The sequence below is a fragment of the Octopus bimaculoides genome, chromosome 1 (assembly GCF_001194135.2).
Source record: "Octopus bimaculoides isolate UCB-OBI-ISO-001 chromosome 1, ASM119413v2, whole genome shotgun sequence".
NCBI classification, from domain to species: domain Eukaryota; kingdom Metazoa; phylum Mollusca; class Cephalopoda; order Octopoda; family Octopodidae; genus Octopus; species Octopus bimaculoides.
In genome coordinates, this window is record NC_068981.1 from 106,830,880 (window position 1) to 106,853,649 (window position 22,770).

A 22,770-nucleotide genomic window follows, 5' to 3' on the forward strand; every position below is an offset into this window, starting at 1 on the left:
TGGTGGGAGGTACATTAAATAAATGTGATCTTAGATACACAATGTCTAAAAGAACAAAGTGGTCTTTGTTGGACCATCTTTGAATTTGGGCTGTTCAGTCAGGGCTAGTCAACTGGATATTTTAAAGAACACATTAGTTAATGTAGGCACATTATGTCTGGAAGAAGACTGGTTGGTCATGCTGGAATGCTTGTTAGCATAGGTCTGTACAATCAAGGATAACGTAGTTTACAAAATGTGTGTTATACACTTAAAATGTTAAATCAAATACTTGTTTGTCAACTGTCATATTAAGTTGACAGCATACAACTACTTCATCGTATCACTACTGCATAAATCTCTCTGATAGATTTAGAAATGTATTATTTCCAAATACTTGTTATTTAGCTCCAGAATAATACATATAACCAAAAGTATTCAAGCTATGACCATATTGTAATTTTATGTATATTGGAACTACATTGTTCAATGTATTCATCTTTCTTTAAAACAGTAGAATGTGATTTGAGGTAACACAGCTGCTATTTCTATCAAGTCAAGTTACCACACAGGTTCCATTGTTGGTTCATTCAGACACTTGTAGATGTCTTTTTTTTTTTTTTTTTTTTTTTTACTGCACCCATGCTGGGCACTACTTTTAATCAGTTCATATCCAGCCTTGTATTTTTATCAGTCTGAAGGAAGCCGTCAACATCTAATCCAAAGAGTTGTCAACAAATGAAACAATCTGCCAGGATACAGTGAAGCTTTCTAATATTTAAATGTACGTCAGCGTGATACTTATTTTATTGATTGGCTAAATTGTCTTGATATACTAGATTATAAATTGGTGCACACACAGTTAAATAGAAAGGTAAATGGATCTCTGTTGGTGTCAGTGAGTGAGTATTTCAAATATTTGGTTAACTGAGTTACTTAATAAATTATAGTGTATGTGACTGATTATTCCACAAACATTTGTTCTTTTTAACATAAACTCCAGGCACAATCAGCACAGAACTTTGAATTGTATATAGTATATGCAATAGGATTCTGTGCAATATATGTCTATTTGACCCTTGAGCATTTAGATTTCTTTGTCAAATGTATTGCTTATTTATTCACATTGTTTTAAATTAATCAAGATTTCAATGCTGTATTTTTATATTTTTAGAATGACATTGCAGTGCAGGTGTGAGAAGTTGAACCTGGCCAGGTTTAACATAAAATCGATAGAATATTTGGGCTGGAGGATATGGCTAGATTAAATGCTAAAGGGTTGACTTCATTCACAAGGCTCTAACCCAAAACCATGACAAAACACTCTTACCTAAGACATTATGAAAAATGGAATCAGACTCAAGGTGGCATGATTGTGAGGTGAACTTCTTAACCAAACACACAGGCACACACACACACACACACACACACACACACACACACGAGAGAGAGAGAGAAGGCTCTTATACAATATCTGCTTGCCAAATTTCACTCAAGGGATTGGTCAGTCTGTGGTTTTAAAGTAAGCTTGTTGACCACATGGCTATGCCTATACCTATTATCTACATTTTGATATCAATGTAGAAGCCCTTGTCAGTGAATATTTTAAACCTATATTCATTTTACATCAATTTCTTGTTTTTCTCCACCATGATATAGGTAGGAAGGATGAATTTTGGTTTTAACATAGGCATTTGCATATATAAAGTTCATTAGCTTTTACAATTGTGTGCCATTCCAGCTGCTGATTAATCAACCATTAACCATGAAACAGGAGTGGGATCTATGGTCAACCTAGCTGACTGTGGGGACCTGAATTATGTGCCATGGTTTGAATTTGAACCAAATGTTTGTTGAAAGGTTTGAACTCAGAACTCACAGTAATTAATGCTTTTTTCCTGTACTTTCATCAGTAGAGAAACCAAGAATTATACACATATGAGATGCTAGAATGACATTTTCTGTGTTCAATCTCTTAGAAATCAAATCAAATATAAGATAGCAATGGCTTGAAAGCTAATCTAAATTTGCCATATGAAGCTCTTTAAATAGATCTTTATCAAGTGTTCAGCTGACTGTTGCCATGCCATCATTTTCAGAGCCATGATTACTAATGTAACTAACCAACTTTGTACATAAATATTTAAATCACTGCTAAAAAAGACAAGGAAAATAATTTTCATGATTATTTTACATCTGATAAATGTTATGGTCTGCAATTTTTGATATTTTCATGAATAAAGCCCTTGTTAGCTAAGAATATTGTTGGTCTTCTGGCAAAAAGCGTGACCATTTTTATATGATTAGCAACATGGCATATGTCCTTGACTAAAATATTCAACTCAAATGCATGTTTATTCCAGCTGCATATATATATTACCAAGAAGTACAATCCTCCACTATAAGTACTGGTAAAGGAGTTATATTGTTTGATATTTTGTTTGGTTAGCTTATTGGTATGAACTTATTTAATCTCTAAACAAACTCTGGAATAGACTGGTTTCCTTCCTAGGACATGATGTCTCTCAACTTAGATATAAGCTTCAACATATTCTAATACTTTGTGCTTTCAGTGATATATTGAAAGCAAGCAGGATAATAAACTGATGGTTATTGTTGATTATATTAATATCACTACTTTACTATTGCTTATTCTATGTACTCCAGAATTTATAGAAGGTAAAGTTAATCTTGTTGGGCATTTCAAATTAGAATATAAAGGAATGTTAGCAAATAACTACTGTGAAGTCAGCGTATATAACCTACGCTTTTCATTCTGCAGGGCGGGAAAGCAAAACCTGCATTAAAAGTTATGCTGATGTTTCACAGCAACTTCTACACCAGATGATATGAAACCTGATGCAGAACAAAGACTACATTGTCAGCTAATAATAAACTCTTTTTTTTTTTTTGTAGTAATATTGGAGAATATGACCGCACAGGAAGACAAATGCCAAAGAGTATATGATTTGGTTTGTGCATAAGTCGATCTGCAGGGGATCTCAAACATAGTCAGAGTATCCTTGCGCACAGTTTATAGCACCAGGAAGAGAATAGATATGGGCAATAGCTTTCAGAGGAAGTCTGGCAGCATTGGGACCAACAAGAAATGGAACTGGGACTTCATCAACACCCTCAAGTTCAAAATTTCAATGGACGCAACCACATCCATAAGGAAGTTGGTTTTTGAACTTGAAGTGGACCCCAAAACCATCAGGACAGCTGACTGATGACTTGGGGCTCAAGCCCTACACCAGGACACCGAAACACCTGCTGACAGAACCTGTGAAGGCCAAGAGACTGGAGAGGTGCAAAAAGGTTCTCATATTCCTCAAGAAGAACAGGTCTGTTGTAAACTGCAGAAATGACTGGTACATTGCAGAGTCAACAGCTGACATCAGGGGTACCTTCAGAACAAAAAATCGAGCCCAGGTCATGGCCTTCGGTGTTGTGGCCTCCGATGGAAGAAAGCTGTCCATGTATTTCTACTAAGTCTGGAGAAAAGGTGGGTGCTGACACCTGCTACAAGATGCTAAGGTACCATGTCTTGTCATGGCTCAAGGCCAACTATCCAGAGGGCAACTATGTGTGTGCCCAGGATGGTGCTCCCCGCCATACTGCCTAGAAGGTATAGAATTTCTGCAAATCCAGCTTTGCTGCTTTCTGGCCTGCGGACTTCTGGCTTTCTTCCAGCCCAGATCTCAATCCTCTGGACTATGCTGTGTGGGATATTTTCGAGCATGTCACCAACAAAACCTCCTACCCCAACATCAACTCTCTGGAGGCTGCCATCAATGAGGAGTGTGCCAGGATGTCCAGTGACCTTGTGGTGAAGAGTTGTGCGGGGTTCTAGGGCTGTGTGGAAGCTGTAATTGCAAACAATGTAATGCATAGAATAAATTATTTGTTTTGTAATTCTATATGAATGTTATTAACCTCTTTTTGAATTACTAAACCTATTGATGCACTGTGAGAGAGTTTCAAATGTTACAGCAAATTTGCAAGTTTTGCTTCCCCACCCTGTACTACCTCAAGGTAGCTTGAGCTAGAAATCTTGCCTTAGGGTACAACAAAATTTCAGCAACAGGCTTTGAATATCTGAACAGCTTAAGTTATCAAAATGATTTCACTTAAATGCTTAATGGAATTGAATTAAGTAGAATTAGATGTAATATCCTGTCAGTTCACTCCTTGAATATCAAATCAAGCTTTTAACAAAACATTTACCATGTTTTGGTATTAAATGTTACATTTTTTTACAGTTAAAAGGCCCTTTTATTGCTCATTTCAAGATTGCATTATTTGAGCTTTTATTTGTTGGCCATCCCTATTTTGTATAGCAAAATCTTTATTTTTCTGTAGATTTTAATGTTTGACCTTATAATTTATATAAAATAATTGTGATTTTAAAATAAAGGTAAAACAAAATCTCTGCATGAGTTTTCCTTTATTGACTATTAATACAAATAATAATAGTAGTGGTTACATATTAATTGAAATATATGTTGATAAGGGATGTATAAATGTAAATAGCTGTGCACTTAGTTTGCTTGATTGTCATTATCCAGATTGTACTAAAATATTTAACCTTTTCATTCTCTTTCCTTTCGAGTAGAGGGTGGTGTGTGTGTACACACACCTGTTTCTGTCTATATATGCTTGAGCAGGTGTACCTTTGTGTGTACACACATGAACTATGTATGAGGGGTTTCTTATTAAGTATCATTTAACTCTTTAACATTCACATTTGTCTCTCAAAAGTATTGCTTATTTATTCACATTGTTTTAAATTAAGCATACATTATCTTGTAGCTTTGAGATTTTGATGAGGCAACTGTTATTGTGTTGCTGGTGTGAGAGGCCAGATCTGTCCAGTTTGAGCATAAAATAGGTAGAATCTTTTGGCCGAATATGGCTGAATTAATGTTAAAGGGTTAAACATAGTGGGTGGATTGGTCTTGATTTAGCTGAACTTGTTAATTTTCGTATTGAACTAAATTCCACAACTATTCCATTGATATATATTTTTTAAAAATCATATAAATGAAAATACTTTTTCTTTTTAATATCTCATCTCCCTAAACTTTTTAATGTTGTGTTTATTTCCACTTTATGATGAATGGTTTTGATTTAAATACTTATCAGATCCCCTCACAAACCAAAATAGTGCTTAAACTTTGCACTTTTATTTTATATTACATCAGTGCCCTACTTTCTCTACTAGATAGAAACCTGTTATCATTGATCTCAGTGTTCCAAATATTCATAATTATTTTGATTAAATAAGGTTCAAAATTAAACTTCCTTTATTAATTTTTCTGTAAATTACCTGTTATGCAAAGTAGGATTGGCCGACAAGTAAGCTCAAGAAATGCAATTTTGAAGTGAAAAAACACAGTAGGAATATAAGGAATATAAGGACATTTTAACTGTAAAAAAAAAAGGAGAGAGAAAAAAAAAAACACAGTAGGAATATAAGTATTTAAAGCAAAAATCACAAAAGGTATTTTCCAGATAGGTAGAGTGAGTGCTCTCTACAAACACAGTGCACAACCTATGTGAACTTGCAATCTGATATGCTAAACATTCAGCTTGTAATTTATTTCACTAGGTTGTTACACTTTCCAGGTAGAAAATATTGATTTCTTTCATAGGCATAAACATTTTTGATTTAGGTGAGTTATGAAATAAGTTGTGATGTTCATAAATCTCCCAGGGTTATTATTGGTGTAAATATATTGAAGTGAATGCCAACAGGATTTATAACTGGGCTATGCTCAATAGCTGACTGCACTTTATTTACTTTTAGCACTTCATACTTGTGAATATTTGTACATTTTAGAATGCAATAATTGAATAGTTAAGAAGCTCTAAAAGTTACTAAAGGATTAAAAAAGCTAATGCTTGAGCTAGAAAACAGCAACTGGCCCATTAAAAGAACTCAAATCATTATCCAGTCCTCAGTTGATCATATTACTGATTATACTACAGTTTATATGCCAAGCTATCTTCTCAGATTAGATATTAACTGTTGTTTCTTCACTATATAATTTATCAGCCACTTAGTCTAAGAAGATAGATTATCCTACTAATGCTTAGCATAGTGATGTGTTCACCTAGTTTCATATTTGCTGATGGAAATCAAACCGTATTTCCTGTATAAAAATAAACCAAATAAAAACTAAATGTCTAAATTACTGCACTTAGAATTACTAGCATTAAGATTACTGAGTAGTCATAGGTCTCTATTATTCCTTAGTAAATTATTAATACAATGCTCTTTCCAGTTGTGCCACTTGTACCACTAATTACCAAGGAACTAATTTTCATTTTGATACGCTCAGAAAATATTCTGCTCAAAGTATTTGAAAATTTATATTTAACTTACCCATTCATTACATTACTGACATTGTATGGACATTTTCCTAAAATCTCATTGCTTCCTCAGTTTTATGAATATTATATAATCAGTAACTAATGTATCTTCATTCTCCTCCAACAATTTGATTACAAGATTCCATTCAGTTTTTCTGTTTTATATATATCTCATACTTTAGGTGTAATGTGTGGTCATAACTCTTGAGTTTCTGCCATTGTTTTTGTAATATAACCATTCATTATTCCTCACTTTTTTCATGCAGCTGTATACTTTGCAACTTTAACTTTACCAAATTCATTAAATCTTGCCCACCTGCACTTCTTTTTCTTGTATTTGGCATGTTAACAACACTTAACTGAACCTGGATAAAGATGCTAAAGAGTCTATATAACTTGTTTTCATGATAATCATGTTTGGCCCTCCATCATTCATTTTAGACATTTTTTAGTCCAGTTTATATTCAAATAATTGGTTCTTGCTACAATCATGATTACACTAATGTTATAATATTTCTGTTTATGATGGATTTGAGGTTAATCAGCAAGGTGTGCTATACTTTAGAAACCTATCTTTTCTTCAAGTTTTTCGCTCTTACAGTTATGTGAAATTTTCTTAGTACAAAACTTGTGTGAGATGCAGCATTTTACAAAGTGAAGTTGTTGCAAGGTTATCTTTTTGAAGCCACATGCAATAACACACACAAGATTTTGCAGCTTGGTTGAGGCTCTCAAATTTTTAGAGTTGTAATTGTTTGGCAAATGACTTGATCTGAGACTGTATATTGAGGCTGAATCAATTTATTTGTAGAAGAGCCATTATTTTTTATCTACTTAAGAGCACCTGATATATTTGATATATTTAACTTAAGATATATTCTATTTAAGAGCATCTGATATATCTGTTTTATGTTTATTTCTTGAGATATCTATATTTTTGTTGCTCATCTGAAACTCTTATTGACATAATTTGACTTTCCATCTCTGTTTAAATTAGACACATGTCAATTAGTCGTATTTGAAATTCAGGACACTGTTAATATTTGTTTAAATATTCAGTGCTAAACTGCTCCACTCTTTGGTGCATTCTATTTTTTCTTTATTCTACTACTTCAGTGCTCATTGATGTGATGGTAGCAAGATGGTAAAGTTTTATATTTAAATTGTTTTGTCCATTTAAAACATTAACTTTAATATATTAACTTCTACTTTCATTTTCAGAAAAATAGATATTATATTAAGTGCTTTTTAATTTGGTAAATTACTGAAATTTATCTTTTTTAGAGATAGTTTAATAAGTAATTTTTTAATATTGTTTCACTTAAGTCATTTATTTCAAAAATGTTTTTCATTTTTTGCAAACTCAGTATATATTTGGACAATATTCATATTTACTTTGACAACTTCTCCATAAGCAATATTCCTAGTCCAGGTTCTATTTTCATTATTATACCTCTTTAAGGTTGATTTGAAGGTATCATTGTTGCTATTTCTGTGCATTTGAATAACCATATAAAAAGCTCACACATTTGTGAATATCTGTATGTGACAGATGAATGTCAAAGCGATTTTGTTTTTAATAATTTGTCCATAATATGAATGCACTTTCAATGAACTATCTTTACCAAAATTTTCTCATACATGAGCAATGGTAACTAATAACTTTCAGTGAATAAATTTTATTCACAGTAAGGAATGTTTCCATGACACTTTTTAAAAATTTCATAGTTATTGTTTATTAATAGATAGTCAAGTGAAAAATAATATATGTAACTTGCAGGCAGAGTAGTATTAACAGTTTTACTTACTGAAGCTTTCTGCAAAATAACTAGTCTTACATGGTTGAAAAAACTATTGTCTTTAAATTGAATTAGGTTTCTCAAAATTCATTATGATCAGAGGAAAGTATATGATGGGGGGACAAAGAAACATAGCTCTTGTTATGATCTTACAGGTTACAATTTGCTTGTAACTTCATTGTTTGAAATTACTGTTATTTCTGTCATATGAAGCAGATTTCTAGATGGTGGCCAATCCATTATGACTTTAAATATCAACTTACTTGTTGGCATTGTCTTGTTCACTAAATTTTGAGAAATGAATATGTAAATCTTTATGTTCTAACTTACCACTATTTTAGTTTCTGAAGAAAATATTTAAAACAGAAAACATCTAAAATTTGTGGATTTTTTTCAAATAATAATAGTAGAAATTTTCTCAAAATTAGCACAAATTTTTCTTAGCTTTTTGTGACTGTATTTCTAATTAAATATACTGCATATATGTTTTATTTAATGGAAAAGGGAAAGAAAAAAACATATAAAAAAAGACCAATAATTTTGTTGTATTTAGTACAATAACTTAGTCATCATAAGCTGGTTTGAGATACAGCTTAACAAAGAGGTTCTTAACATTATGATTAAAAGTTTAAATTTGAATGTGAATACTTTTAAGAAAGACCGTTTTATATAGAATCATGAGCTGGCTCAGTTGATGTTAAAAGACTTTTTAACAAATCACTTGAGTCCTTAAACACTCCCCTCTATTGATTTTTTAAAGTTACCTTTGGATGGGTGTAGTTAAAGTTCATAACATAAGTGATCTTTAAAAAGGCTTTTCGTAGCAACTTGCTAGAGCTAGCTCATAACTCTATGTGGCCACCTTTAACACTCAACCAGCAGGGTTGGTTGATGGTATTTGACTACCAGCTCATTAAAAATTGTTTGCCTTGTACCTAAACCAGAAGTCATTACTTAGGTTACATTTTTAATACTAATATATCATATCAATCCTTCATAGTATCACTGTACATTGTCAATTTTATTTTATTCTAACACACAGGAGACTCAAAGCAAGAATTTAGAATTCCAGTTGGTCTCAAATAATCATGCATCGCCATGCATATCATCTTTTTTATCTTTTCTTTGGCCCCTTTTACTCTGTAAACTTAATAAAAAGAGGTTATTTTTCTAATATGAAACTTTCTCTTTTTTTCTATTTTTTGAAAACTAACTAGCATTCTTTTTCTTAATTAATAATTAGGTTCTGATGAAAAATTTAGATATTAAAAACCAATTAAAATCTATGTTTGTAATCTTGAATAGTATAAAATTTATAGTAATAGATTACAAAATGATGCCAATTTTAAACTGAGATTTTTTAAATTTAAAAAAAAATAATAAATATGATTTGTTGAAATCAATAAAAAAATTTACAATAGTTATATTACTAATGTTACTCTGTAACTATATTGCTAATCATATTCTTTGTCATGAATCGTAGCCAGTATCTAGGATATTCAAGTGTTCTTTCTGTCTACTACTTGCTTCTAATTCTGACTGTGAATATATATATATATATATATATATATATATATATATAGTTCAAAAACACAATAACAAAGAAACAAAAAAACAACAAAGTGAGGACGTGATATGGATAGTATTATTGGACGCTCAGGAAAGGAAAGAGAGAGTATATGACGTTTCGGGCGTAGCCCTTCGTCGGAAAGATGGAAAGTTCGGAGAATGGAAGAACGGAGAAAGAGGAAAATGGTACCGATGCCCACGAGGTTACATATGAGTATATGCATATATGTGTACATGTATGTACATACCTTCATCTACATGTACATATAGATACATATGTTCCATGGAGGATAGTGGCGGACAGAAAACAAGACAGGGAAACAAAACGGTGAAATAAACAAACAGAAAAGGCTATATAGCCAGATGTGGAGAAGAATGTGTATATTGGACGCTGTGAAGCACGAACTGGAAAGGCGAAGGACGAGCAACGAGTGATAGAGAGAGAGAGAGAGATAGTAGTGATGGGGAGAGGCGAAGAACAGTAGAAGGAAATATATATGTATATTTATTAGAGATATGTTTTGTAAGGAAATATTTATGTATTTATTTAACTAGGAATAACATTTTTTCTTCAGATAAATGTTAGTCAGTTGAATTAACCCAATATATTACTGGTATATTTTATTGATCCCTGAACAGTGAGAGCAACATTGAATTGTAGGAGTCAGATAATGAAGTAAAAACTTACAGTAAAGTATTTGATCCACAAGATGCTGTAAATTTAGGCATCTACATCATACTTGTACTAGAAAATATAAATTTTGTCTGATATACCATTAGTTTTTGTTATTGTAGTTATCTCCAAACTAATCCCTGGCATTTTAATTATAACCATCCTGTTTTTTCTTTGGCTATAATACATCTAGGACTATATTAGTTAATGTGTCCTTTTATAAAAAAGAAAAACATGTTTGAAGCAGATTTGTGGAAGTCAAGTTGGCTCAAGCATACCATATGTACTTAATTACAACAGAACCTAAAAGGTATGTTTGACTGAGAAGTTTAATAGAAAATTGTTGTTCATAAGTGAGAGAGATATGAATTTATTTATATTGCTGAGCAAAATCGCAGTTGTGGCAGATACCAGTGTCATGCAAATGGCACCCGTTCTAGTAGCATATAAAAGTACCCATTACACTCTCAGGGTGGTTGGTGTTAGGAAGGGCATCCAGCCGTAGAAGATCATGCCAAATCAGACTGGATGCTGGTGTAGCCTTCCAGAGTGCCAGCCCAGTCAAACTGTCCAACCCATGCCAGCATGGACAACAGACGTTAAATGATGATGATAGTGATAAGTATCAGTTACATGAAAACATTTACTTGACTAATATGCAATATATTTTGACATTAGGTTTCAGTGGAAAATAAACAATTTTGCTGTATTTTAAACACATGGTAGTCATTCCAAACTGATTTGTTTGTTAAATGAAATATAGATATCAATTTTGAAGCAAGTGACTGCTTCCTGCTCCTTCATGAAATCAAAGAAGCTTTGTGATGTGTGATGTTTGTGAAGAAGTTACTTAGCAATATTTCAGCATTTGTTTGGAAAAAAGAAATTTATATTGTAAGATTTAAAGTTCAGTAATAAAAGAAGAAACAAAAACGTTTGAGAAGAAATGAAGTGGGTTTAATGTTCCTTTTATTTATCTAAGAAAACTATCAAGTTTGCCTCAACTAAAACAACTGAAAAGTAGAGTTGAAATCCAATCTGTAATTGATGAGATAGCAAGGAATCAGGAATGGATGAAAAGAAGAGCTTAAATGAATAACTACTTTTCTGAAGTTGATATTTGATATTAGATGCAGTGATTCATAAAAGCAAAAGCAATGTATTAAGTTTCATCATCATTATTTAATGTGTGTTGTCCATGCTGGCATGAGTTGGATGGTTTGACTGGGCTGGCCCGCTGGAAGGCTGCACCAGGATCCAGCCTGATGTGGCATGGTTTTCTATGGTTGGATGCCCTTCCTAATGCTAACCACTCTGAGAGTATAATGGGTGCTTTTATGTACCACCAGCATGGCACTGGTATCTGCCAGAACAGTGATTTTGCTTGGCAATATAAATAAATTCACATCTCTCTCACTTATGAACAACAACTTTCTATTAAACTCCCCAGTCAAACATACCTTTCAGGTTCTGTTGTAATTAAGTACATATGGTATACTTGAACCAATGAAAGAGCCTCATGTGATCACTTAACTTTCCACAAATCTGCCTCAAACATCCTAATGTAGTCCTCAATGTATTATAGCTAAAGAAAAAACAGGATGGTTATAATTGAAATGCCAGGGATTAGTTTTGAGATATCTACAATAACAAAAACTAATGGTATATCAGTCAAAATTTATATTTTCTAGTATAAGTATGATGGAGATGATTAAAAATATTGAGGAGATGGATGAAATAGAAAGTATAAGTTAAAAACAAAAGTCTAACACAAAATTTTTCAGTGAATATCTAACAACTGCATCAGACTGATGGAACCTAGAGGTGCTGTTATTGGAGGGGAAAAGTTGAAAACTAACCTAACATATGCAAACATAGCAATGGAAACATCCAAAATAGAACAGCTCAATCTCCTGAATAACTGTTTTTCCTCTTTTTTTTTTTTTGGTCTTTGTTTCAAATTATTTTTAAAGTTTAGAAATCCTTTAAATACTACATCATCTTGTGTTTTATAACAACAAAACTTTAAAATTTTCAAATGCAACCCAAAACAAAATTTCCAAGAAACAAGAATTTGTAATTATGGATAATATGTCATCTGGCATTTAATATTAAAAAAAATGCTTAAGATGACTTAGCTAAAAGTTCTGAAGGAAAAGTAGTTTAGGAGCGGCAGAGAGTATGTATCTTCTCTTTAGTAAAACATGAGTAAACATATCTAGGAAACTAAAGTTGCTTATATCTTATAAGCTTAGGAAAAAATTTGAATTACTATGTGGACAATTTCAGATCTTTACTGATTTTGTAGATTTTTTTTTTTTTTCTTGTGCTTTACATTTTCTTTAGATAAATAAAAGTGTAAAACTGTGTTCCAAATCTATGCTTCAATTTATCACCACCATTGCTGTCATCCTTATGCACATTTTATGCCTGGTTTCCCTGCAGATATGTGTTGGCATTGGAGTTGTCATGGTCAGCTCCCACTTGATATTTCTAGATGGGTGAGGGTGGGAGAACACAATACTTGTATGTTCTGGCTTGACCTAACACCAACCACTTTACAGAGTGTAATGAGTGCATTTTATTTTGTTACTTGCACAAGATAGGTCCTCATATCCTTGACAAAACTAAACTGAAGTGACGTGGTACAGTGAATAGCAATGGATGCAACAGAGAGAGGATGATTTGAATAGATGAAAGGGGCAGCTGGAGAAGGCCAGCAGGGATAGCATGGGTTAAAAGTTTAGATGTAAATATAATATATGTTGTATGTCCTAAGTATTGCCACTACTTCTGTTTTAATGTACACTTTGTTATGCTTGCATACATAAATATATATATATATATATATATATATATATATATATATATATATATATATTCCAAATGTTTTAAGAAGGAAGGAGTGTTTCCTGAAGGTGTGTGCATGCATAATTTTATGTCCTTTCATACATTTGTATACATGAGCATGTGTGAATTCACATCTCCACCAAAGAATTTGAATGCAACATTAGTGAACATATCTGTATATATTTATATGCAACAGTTGTAAGTGTATAGATGAAAAAAAAACAAACAAATAATCAATTTTCAGGTATGATCCTCAGTGCATTAATCATGAACCTAACTCAAATGTAAATTTCTATTACAGAGAAAAGTTTATTCTGAAATTAATTACAGGCAGAAGTTTAAATATAACAATAATTCCTTTGATCTTATATCTTGTGGAAATATATCTTGCCTTGCAATCTTCAAAAATTTACTGGAAATGTTATTCTCATTAATTTAGCATGGTTATGAAACTTAGAAGCCATTATATTTCTTGAAGAAAATTTACATTTTAACATATTTCTTGAATAATTCAAGTAATACTTAGCCAATTGTTATGTTAGAAAGAAACTGTTAGAAATCAATTCAGTGTGTCCGTATGTCACTGCACTGGAGTCAGCAATTCTGGTTTATTAGCACTTCCTTAATTGCAACTAATTATGTATATAGATGTAATACCCTCACGAAAATTTAACGGTATTCTCTTTTAATAGAAGCGTTCAGTGTGTAATTCACTTCATAAGTAACAACGTATCAATAATGCTTTCTTTTGTAAAGCTAAGCACTAATCCACTGCAATTCCTTGAGGGATAAATCATAAATTATAGCTATTGTGTCTTCAAACAAAATATTAATCATTCTTGCTTCAGTCTTTCTGCCTTTCTTTCCATTTCAAACAAAGAACAACATGTTAGACCAATATATATATATATATATATATATATATATATAATCACCAACAAAGAATTAGATATTGTAGGTTTAAAAATCTTTGTTCAACATTTTTTGCATTATTATCAAGGAGTGAGCAAAACAGATTGTGGTATTTAGTTAGGTATCATTGTGTCACTACTTGAAATCTTGCTGGAGTAGATGTTGCCTTTCATCTCATCAAGATTGATAAAAAATAAAGATTGTTATCACTGACTATATCCTCTGCGAATATATATGGCTTTCTACCTCTGATGGAATTAGTTATAGAGTTGGACAGATTAATGTCAAGGGATGTCTAGTCAATTTTTTTATCAATTCATTCATAGTACCCAAGTTAGAATGCTGGCAGGTTATAAAATAGTGTTTAAACAAGGTATTGAACCGATGTTAAAAAATACAAACTTTCTGTTGATATTAAGATGTTAGAAATAATGAAGACAAAACAGTAAAAGTATTATGTAGAACATACTTTATTAAAATGTTTCATTTTCTTGAGCTTCTTCCCTTTATTTCATTAAGTACATTACAACAAACAAAGAAATGTATGTAAAATGACATATATTGAATATAGATAGTTATATAATCTACTAAAATCTATTTATTTAAAATACTTTAAAATTTATCAAGGGCACAAAAGACATGGCAATAAAAAAACCTAAAGTTAATAAAAAAAAAACTATGAAGTGTTTAATTACAGATCCTGAGCAGCTACTTTCAACAAATAAAGTTTTCATTTAAAATTTTAATTGGCTACCACTTTCTGATATGTTCCATGTTATCTCTGTATTTCGTCATCTGGCTGGTTCTTCTTGGATACATTTTTGCAGTTTTCATATATGAGTTATTTTCATTGCTATCTCTCTTACATCTCTGGAATTTATTTACATTGCATGCTAATTTATTTACAATACATATCAAAGAAAACCAGCTCAAAACCCTCTGAGAATCACATGATTTGACATTACTCAAGTCCCTGAGTTTAAAAACAATTGCTTTTTTCATGCACATAATTTAAACTGAAATCCAAAACAAATATTACCAGACTATCAGAATGAAATAACCTGATAATATTCTTGCTTGGATCTCAGCAATATACTGACTAGGAATGAATTGTCCTAGCACCTGTCAGGAATCCTGTGCATGTTGTCACTATTTAGTAAATTCATCTTTTTTAATTCATTGTAGTTAAATACATCATAGCTATTTCATTGCAAGATAATTACATTGCCAGTCAATTTACCACTAGTAAATTTGTCATGTTTTTTAGCTGTAGCAAATACATTGCTAAGCATAAATGTTTTTACTTGAAGAATTCATACATCCTATTTCTTGTACAGTGAAAGAAATTTGAAGAGAAACATTACTATCATATTTGCTCCATATATACGCGAAAAGAAATAAATAAAGTCTATTTTCAAAAATAGAACTTAATCCCAGAATAATGCAATAAGAGATAACACTATTTTTAATTGAAAGGAAGAAGAAATATGCTAAAAACACAAATACTGTACAATACCTCTTAAATAATCCAGTATCTTTGGTTTTGATATTCATTGACGATGCATTGAATTCTTGCTGTTCTATCTTATTTCTTATTGCACTGTGGGTTTTCTGCACCAATGATGCAGTTAGATAATTAGTTCATTTCTTCATTGTTCATTTTTACTTTCAAAGAAAATAGAAAATCCAGATTGCAGAATTTACTTTTCTTTGTTAATGAAATATGGCACATTTATTCTTCAAATAAAAACTTCAAACAAACCTTTCATAGTGTGTTACTCTGCAAATAAAAGCATGACAATGATAGTGTCAAGGTAATTGGCATGATGAGAAATTTATTGCTGATATATTGCCACCTGCACACCCGTTTCTGATAAGCCAGGAGTGAAATGCATATACTTTTAAAGATAATAGAGCCCTAACTATTCCACTGACTTGAAGTATCATAGCATCTGGAAGTTAGGTGAGGGCATTGTGTATTGTGTTGATGTCTGGTGAGAAGCCATGATAAGGCAATGGTCGGTGCAGAGATGGTGATGGTTTGATAGGGGTTGGGTTTGTAGGTGAGAATGAGATAAGAAGTGTTTGGGGCATATGTGCATCAGTCAGGTATCTATGCAGAGATGAAACTAGTTGGTCTAGAGAGTTGAGGTTTGGAAAAAGATTTGGTTTCTGCACCAGTGGCATCAATATAGTGTGTTTCTGAGAGTGGAGGAGTAGTAAGTGTTCAAGTTACTGAGGGCAATAACTTTGTAGAAGTGGGGTTGATATCTTCAGTACAGGAAGTGCCATGGTTAAATATTTGTTAGAGGCTTGACACAGTCAGAGAGTGATTGAGGAAACAGATGTATCTGGAGGAGTAGGAGAGGAAGAATGTGAACCAAAATAATTGGAAGTTTTTGTTGTAGATATCTAAGTAAGAGATGTCTCAGATACATACCCAAGCCACAAGTGTATGTATACTTTTAAATAACAGTTGGTTTACTTATCACTTAGGTACAAAGACTAGAACATTGAAATCATTTAAGTGTGAGCCTTGCAATACTAACTAACCAGTCAGTATTGTTACCCAGTCTGAAACTGTTCTGATATTGTGTCATCTAAGTTACTATGTCAAAAAAAAAATATCTACTTAGAATCCTCTCTTGAATTAAAATCTTACTCAGTTTCTCTCAAGCAGTCTTCTTTCTGTTTTTGCTCCATTCCACTTACTCTCTTTTTTTCCTCCTTCTGTCCTTATCCTCTCTCTCCATGAGGATGCGATACCAACTTGGATAAATTGTCTTAGCAATTTTATGACTATTCATTTTGCACATATAATGTAGGATGTGAGGACACTTTGCCACCAATCAATTTGTAATGTTTGTTTTGGTTTCAGCTCAAGTTAAGTTACAAGTGGTTCATTGCATGTTTTGAGTTGGTTTTGTTTAAAACACAATGTAAATAAATTCATAACATAAATTAATTCCAGAGATGCGGGAGAGATAGTAGTGAGAATAACTTGTACTTTAAAAATCATGTAACACTGTTACAATAAATATACTTAGCAAAATCAAACTGGAAAAATTTATCCAAGAAGAAACCACCCAAAAGAAGAAATTCAGATATATTAACAAGTGCATTAGAAATGTGATAGATGGTTATGGCTTCGAAAAAAAAATTAATTTCTTGAAAGCAATTGTTCATCATTTGAAATTTAAACATAGTATTGTTTGTAGTTAAATTTGCTTTTCTGCTATCATTTTTTGACATTCTTGATAAATTTTAAAATAAAATATTTTAAATTGGTTTTAGTTTATTTATATAACCATCTGTATCCTACACTTCATTTTATATAAATTTCTTTGTTTTTGTGTGTTCAGTAAAAGAAACTACAGAAAGAAAATAGAAATTTTATGAAAGCAAGGATTTTGTCCTAATATTTTCAGTTTTCTTTTCATTTCTGCATTCCAATTTTTGTTATATCCCACATCTTAATATTAACAGAAAAAAAAAATTGTATTTACATTCATTCACTATTCTTATTTAGGTGCCATTTAATAAACTGATGGCCTTTCTGACTGACATATTCACTGGACACCATAATGTGCATGTGTGTGATCATCATCAATTTTACATCTGCTTTCCATTAGTTGGCTGGTTCATCAGATAAAATTATATGAGGGGACTATGTCTTGCTCAAAACACTTCAATTTTGACATGGTTTTTATGGATGCCCTTCCTAACAGTAACCATTCTACTGAGTGTAATGGATGCATATTTTTGGCACCATTTATGTGAAATAAAAGTGAGGTTGACAGAGTTGGAGATACTTTGGGGCAGATGGTCACTGAAAGAAAGGAATTGAGTGTTATGGAGGTGGACCAAGGAGAGAAGACAAGAGAGTGTTGTGATGGCAGAGAGGCTGTGGGTAGACATCAGTGGGAGAAAGGGAGTGAGGAAGTAAGGGGTAAATGCAGTGATAACAGTGAGTGTTTCCATGTTTGGAATTTCTTCTACAAATCTTTGATAGATTGTGCTATAAAAATATCATCATCAGTATACAGGAGTTCACATGGACAGCCAGTTTTAAACTTTTCTGTTATGGTTTGGAGAATTATAATAAACAAGAGAGGGAATTAGGACTGAGCCCTGATAAACTTCTAACTGTAATCTAAATTTGCCATTGAATTTAATGTCGTCTCTCATCTTTGTTGACTGCTGTTATGTGTGTGTGTGTGCCTGTATACATGTTTGTGCATATGCATACATATGTGAACATGTGTATGTGTCCAGGTCCTGTACTTCATTGTAGCTATTCTGGACAAGTCCATGCTGGAGCACTTTGTAGTGTTGGCTGTTATACATCTTTTTTCTTTTGGTTTGATCTCTGATATGTAGTTTTAGGTTCCATTTAATTGCTGTTATTTTATGTTTAGTAGGGTTAATTACTCTTTTCTGGTTCTAACCTTTAGCAAAATGTTGGTCTGATACATGGGAGTAAAGTGAATTTAGTCATTTGTTAAAACAATGTACATATATGTTGCTTGCTTCAGTGTGTTTAATGATTTCTCTTTATATTTATTTCTCCTCATTTTATCTATTGCAGTTGATGAATGTGTACAAGAAAACATCAGATTCCATTCAGTTTCTATTAGGTAAGATGTTGAACAGAACTTCTTAATTAAACTGAGATTGACCTCACAACATTTTTACATGTTTTCCAATTCTTGCTTGGGTTGTACAAATCTGGAATGAAACAATTTGCACCTATGTCTTGTTCCATCATCTACTCTTCAGTTAGGTTAAAGAACCTAATCAATGCTTGATGTACTAAAATAATATGATAGAAACTATCATGCCATTTTATCCACCAAAATTTATGAAACATTTCATTGAGACAGAAAATTGTTTGGGAAAAAAATTTTTAATACTAGTTTAATGACATGTAAACTGTATTTTCTGTTGTCGTCCTCGTTATTTCTTCTTCTTCTTCTTCTTCTTCTTCTTCTTCTTCTTCTTCTTCTTCTTCTTCTTCTTCTTCTTCTTCTTCTTTTGTTGGTTCATCTGTAGACATTCTTTCTGCTTGTTAACTGCTCTATTGAAATACTGGAGACTGAGGTAAACAAAGTTGTATGTATTCCCTAGAAGCCACACTCGTATGCCACTAGTTTCAGTTTTGAGCTCCTGTTTGTGTGCTCAGTAATTGATGTAGAATTAATTCTTTTCTCTTGTATGCATCAGGACCAACAATTCAATATAATATCTTAGTTTGCATTCACATTTAAAAAAATAAATAAATTTAGAAAAAAAAATCTCATATCTATTTCAGTGTCATCAATTTTGTGAGTTTTTTAAAAACCCTTCTGCTGAATTGGAGTTCTTATTACTTGCAGCCCTTTCATATCAGTTCTCTTTACCATAGTGTTGACAAGAGTTGATTGAAAAAGGCCATAAGATAAGCAATCATATCATAGTTGAGGTCAGTTAAATAATTGGAACCTTTCTCTGTAAACTACTGATGCTTGTTCATTATGTAATGGCCTATCCTGCTTAAGTCAGTTATTTACATGTTTGTGGACTGAAGCAGTGATATTTAAGCTTTTTTTGCCATGAACATAGTACAACACTAGTGACATGATATGTATTACAAAGCTGTTGGTTAATAATTTGACCCATTATAAAGTCTCTCTGCTCCATTTCTTGCTATGATAATTTCAGACGTCTTTGATATATTTCATTGCAAGTTTCTTTTTCCTCTTTGTGACTGGTACAATAAATCATGGCTATTACTTGCTTCCATCCCTGCATTTAATTATGTATTACCTATATTCCATTTGTCTATAACAGCATTTTACTTTTATAATATCCATTACATTCATATAATTAATATATCATTTTTTTTTTTTCATACTGGTTTCTATGTTTCATTGTAATGTTCCAAAATTATACCAACATTTATTCCATTATATGACTTCCTTAATTATTAATAAGATTGAAGTGAATGAACAAAACAAAAGTTAATGGAGAAGAAACAATACCTGTATTAATTTTGACTATTCTGAGTAGGAAGAACTGGACTGTATCCTTGCTCGATGCATTGAACTGGAGGAGGTAAGCACTTGAAATTGTGTATTCAGTGCTTATGATGAGTGGGAGTGACAGAGAATTGTAACTTCAAATTTTCAGAATCTGAAAAATAAAACTGTTTGGATGTTCTCTAGAGGCAGTTGATGATTTCTAATATTTAAGTGATCTTCTTAGTACTGGGAATGGTTGTCATGAAAGTGCAGTAGCTAAAACAGATGCAGGAATTGATACTTCTATTATAAGCAACAAATTCTCTGTCAGTGTACAAAAAGCAGACTTTATGATGTTTTCATTGAATGATAATGTATGGTGATGAAACAGGGATATTGAAACTCAAAGACCAGAGGTGGTGTAATCAGTAGGCCAGATAACATCAACTTATGTGTAATGTGGAGCACAAACGAGCCAAGATATTGGGCAGATACTAAAGTTATTTGCTGATGTATTTAAGAGAGACAACTGTTCTCCTATGCCTCTTTGATCCAGATAAACAATAAATGCTGTTGAAAGAGTGTTGTGAGGTGATACTAGAAAGTATCATTGCAAAAGATATGAGAAGTTCTGTGGTTAGTTCTTAGGCAACTGAAAGAATCATGAGGATCACAGTTATCCTGGCCAACAGAGCCATCCACTCTATTCTCTCTCTCTCTCTCTCTTTCTCTCTCTCTCTCTCTCTCTTTCTCTCTCTCTCTTTCTCTTTCTCTCTCTCTCTCTCTCTCTCTCTCTCTCACGCGCGTGCGCGCGCGTACATGCACAGGCTCTTTGGATTTCTTACAACCATTACATTTGAAATTTGAAAACAGTTTCATGTTTAGACATAAAAAATAGGGAAAGAAGAAAATTGTATCATTTGTATATTGTGTATGCATCAGAGTGTCTAAAAATAAAGTGGCTTATAGCTTCAAACTTAATTATGGCTATTGAATCAGAATGGGTTATATGCATACCTCACAATAAGTTTCTCTTTCTTATCACAGTTAAACTATTAGTGGTTGGAAGGCTATGTAGATAAAAGAAAAAAACAAAACAATTGCACTTGTAAATTGTCTTGACATGGAAAAAATGGATATTAAATTTTTTTAAAACAAGTAAGGCAAACAGTTTAAGTATTCCTTCTACTTGTAACATTATTACCGTTTCCATTACTATCACTGCTAATTTTAAAAATCTGATATGTATTTTTTTAAGTTCATTTGTACATCAGTAAGTTGCTTCAATTAAAAACATTTCTTAAATTTATTTTAATTTTTTCTCATTTTGTCATGAAATCTAGGCTGATATCTAATGAAATAATTGTACCAGAGTAATTTTGTTTAATCACTTCTATTGCTGTAATTGTTGATGCTCTGAAAAAACATGGATGTATTTAAATGAAAAATAGGTATTCTAATAAAACACTTGACCCATTTTTTTCAATCATTCTGTTTAAATGTTTCAGAAAAAGAAAAAAATTCTCATCTAATTTTACCTTATGGAAAGAGGATATGTGTGTGTACGTATGCACACATGCTCACGTGTGCATGCAGGCATGCATGTATGTGTGCAGGCAGGTATGTATGTGTGCAGGCAGGCATGGCTATGTGGTTAAGAAGTTGGTTTTCAAACCACACCATTTTGCGTTCAGCTCCACTGCATTGCAGCCTGGACAAGTGTTCTACTGTAGCTCCAGGTTGACCAAAGCCTTGTGAGTGGATATGGTAGATGGAAACTGAGAGAGGCCTGCCATGTGTGTGTATATGGGGTGTGTTGAAAAAGTACCTTACTTTATTTTGCCTTGCCAAAAATAAATGCCTTGGGGACAAAATTCTAGGCTGTGTCGATTCCTGGCTGTCCCGTTTAGAGTACAGACATGTAGTGCACACTCATCAAATATCATTTTCACCAAACGCACCACGTCTGTGCTATTGGTATAACAGTCAGGAACAGATGTGGCCTGCTGGCGTGAAAATTTTCACACCAACATAGGAAGTGGCATCACCCCTGCCCAAGGATTTTGCCCATGCAGCATTGTTTTTTGTTTTGTGTGGGAAAATAAGTTGGATAATTTTTGAATGTACTGCATGTACATATTTTACACACACAGGCGTGTGCACCCACACACACATATATACATATGATCATTGTGTGCAGGGATATAGAAGTACTTTAGATGATTAATAAGTATACTTCAAGATCATTGGCAGAGCGATAGATGGATCAGGGCTCTTTAGTTGTTAAGAGGGCCATTCAAGACTTGACAAATTAAGATAATATAATCTTAGATTTATAACCATATATAGGTGCAGGCATGGCTATGTTGTAAAAAGCTTGCTTCCCAACCATACGGTTCCAGGTTCAGTCCCACTGCGTGGCACCTTGGGCAAGTGTCTACTTTTATAGCCTCAGGCTGACCAAAGCTTTGTGAGTGGATTTGGTAGACGGAAACTGAAAAAAGCCTGTCATATGTATATATATATATATATATATATATATATATATATATGTATATATATATGTATATATGTATATATATATGTATATATGTATATATATATGTATATATGT

The 22,770-nt window shown here is 32.4% G+C and overlaps 1 protein-coding gene across 12 annotated transcripts in view; it reads left to right on the forward strand.

The window, feature by feature from the left end:
• Nucleotides 1-22,770, forward strand: part of LOC106872289 (polypeptide N-acetylgalactosaminyltransferase 1) — a 527,244-nt gene that overhangs the window by 169,735 nt on the left and 334,739 nt on the right. For 11 of the 12 annotated variants that reach the window (XM_014919219.2, XM_052969062.1, XM_052969078.1 and 8 more), the window contains one exon: nucleotides 18,746-18,794. The exons of the other annotated variant lie outside the window; for it this stretch is intronic. The gene's annotated coding sequence lies outside the window, so the exon portion shown is untranslated. The remainder of the gene's footprint in view (nucleotides 1-18,745; nucleotides 18,795-22,770) is intronic. 12 annotated transcript variants of the gene reach the window in all.